We start from the raw sequence: 2,599 nt of genomic DNA on the forward strand, positions 1-2,599 counted from the left end.
TATATTGATGTGCAGTGATGTGTATATTGATGTGCAGTGATGTGTATATTGATGTGCAGTGATGTGTATATTGATGTGCAGTGATGTGCATATTGATGTGCAGTGATGTGTATATTGATGTATATTGATGTGCAGTGATGTGTATATTGATGTGTTTGATGTGCATATTGATGTGCAGGGATGTGTATATTGATGTGTTTGATGTGCATATTGATGTGCAGTGATGTGTATATTGATGTATATTGATGTGCAGTGATGTGTATATTGATGTTTATAGTGATGTGTAGTGATATTTATATTGATGTGTTTGATGTGTAGTGATGTGTAAATTGATGTGTAGTGATGTGTATATTTATGTTTAGTGATGTGTATATTGATGTATATTGATGTGCAGTGATATGTATATTGATGTTTATAGTGATGTGTAGTGATATTTATATTGATGTGTTTGATGTGTAGTGATGTGTAAATTGATGTGCAGTGATGTGTATATTGATGTGCAGTGATGTGTATATTGATGTATATTGATGTGCAGTGATGTGTATATTGATGTGTTTGATGTGCATATTGATGCGCAGTGATGTGTATATTGATGTGTTTGATGTGTAGTGATGTGTAAATTGATGTGTAGTGATGTGTAAATTGATGTGTAGTGATGTGTAAATTGATGTGTAGTGATGTGTAAATTGATGTGCAGTGATGTGTATATTGATGTGTTTGATGTGTAGTGATGTGTATATTGATGTGTTTGATGTGTAGTGATGTGTATATTGATGTTTAGTGATGTGTATACTGGGTTCATTTGTGAAAGAGTCCTTGGTCTCCCATAACTCCCTGTTAAAATAATGGTTAATTTAATACAATTATGGTGTATTATTCTGTAATATGCACTCATACATACACAGACATGCACACAGACACGCACACAGACACACAGACAAGCATTTCGCTACACCTGCAGTATAACATCTGCTAAATATGTGTACGTGACCAATACATTTGATTTGATTATGGAGTGTGATGATGTGTTATAATAACACTGCCTGTGGGGAAAGAGGCCCATCTGCTGCTGAAGGGACCTGCTGAGGTAGCCTAAAAATATAACCATCTGTAGGCACACACACACACGCACACGCACACACACACACACACACACACACACACACACACACACACACACACACACACACACACACACACACACACACACACATACACACACACACACACACACACACACACACACACACACACACACAGGCCTTCCATTTTCTTTGGGACTGATGTAAGGCTCTGGTTAAAAGTCAAATCAAATCAATTCAAATGTCATTTGTCACATGCACTGAATACAACAGGTGTAATGTGTAACAGGTTACTGTGAAATGCTTACTTACAAGCCCTTAGCCAACAATGCTTTAACTTTGCGATAGGGGGCAGCATTTTCACTTTTGGATGAATAGCGTGCCCAGAGTGAACTGCCTCCTACTCTGTCCCAGATGCTAGTATATGAATATTATTATTAGCATTGGATAGAAAAAAACTGTGAGTATAACAGAACTCATATGGCAGGCAAAAACCTGAGAGAAAATCCAAACAGGAAGTGGGAAATCTGAGGTTTGTAGTTTTTGAACTCACCCCTATCGAATACACAGTGGGATATGGGTTATTTTGCACTTCCTACGGCTTCCACTAGATGTCAACCGTCTTTAGAACGTTGTTTCATGCTGCTCCTGTGAACGGGGGCCGGATGAGAGCTGTTTGACTAAGGGGTCTGCCAGCAGCCTCGTTCTCAGTCACGCGTATTTGTCATGAGAGGTACCTCGCTTGCTTTTCTACAGACAAAGGAATTCTCCGGTTGGAACATTATTGAACATTTATGATAAAAAAAACATCCGAAAGATTGATTCTATACTTAGTTTGACAAGTTTCTTCGACCTGTAATATAACTTTTTGAACGTTTCGTCAGACTGGACCAGATCGCGCTTTTGGATTTGTTTACCAAACGCCCTAACAAAAGAAGCTATTGGACATAAATGGACATAAATGATGGACATTATCGAACAAAACAAGTGATTCCTGGGAGTGCATTCTGATGAAGATCATCAAAGGTAAGTGAATATTTATAATGCTATTTATGAATAATGTTGACTGCCCAACATGGCGGATATTTCTCTGGCTGGTTTGGACTCTGAGCGCCATTCTCAGATTATGCTTTTTCCGTTAAAAAAAATCGGAAACAGCGGTTGCATTAAGGAGAAGTGTAATCTAAAGTTCCATGCATAACACTTGAATTTTCATCTACATTTATGTAGAGTATTTCTGTGAATTCATGTGGCTCTCTGCACAATCATCGCATGTTTTAGAACTACTGAATGTAACGCGGCAATGTAAAATGAGATTTTTTTTATATAATTATGAACATATATGTGTTGTGTAACATGAAGTCCTATGAGTGTCATCTGATGAAGATCATCAAAGGTTAGTAATTAATTTTATCTCTATTTGTGCTTTTTGTGACTCCTCTCTTTGGCTGGAAAAATGGCAGGGTTATTCTGTGAGTTGGTGGTGATCTAACATAATCGTTTGTGGAGCTTTCGCT

The sequence above is a fragment of the Oncorhynchus mykiss genome, chromosome 6, assembly GCF_057628025.1.
Source record: "Oncorhynchus mykiss isolate SJ-2025 chromosome 6, ASM5762802v1, whole genome shotgun sequence".
Taxonomy (NCBI): domain Eukaryota; kingdom Metazoa; phylum Chordata; class Actinopteri; order Salmoniformes; family Salmonidae; genus Oncorhynchus; species Oncorhynchus mykiss.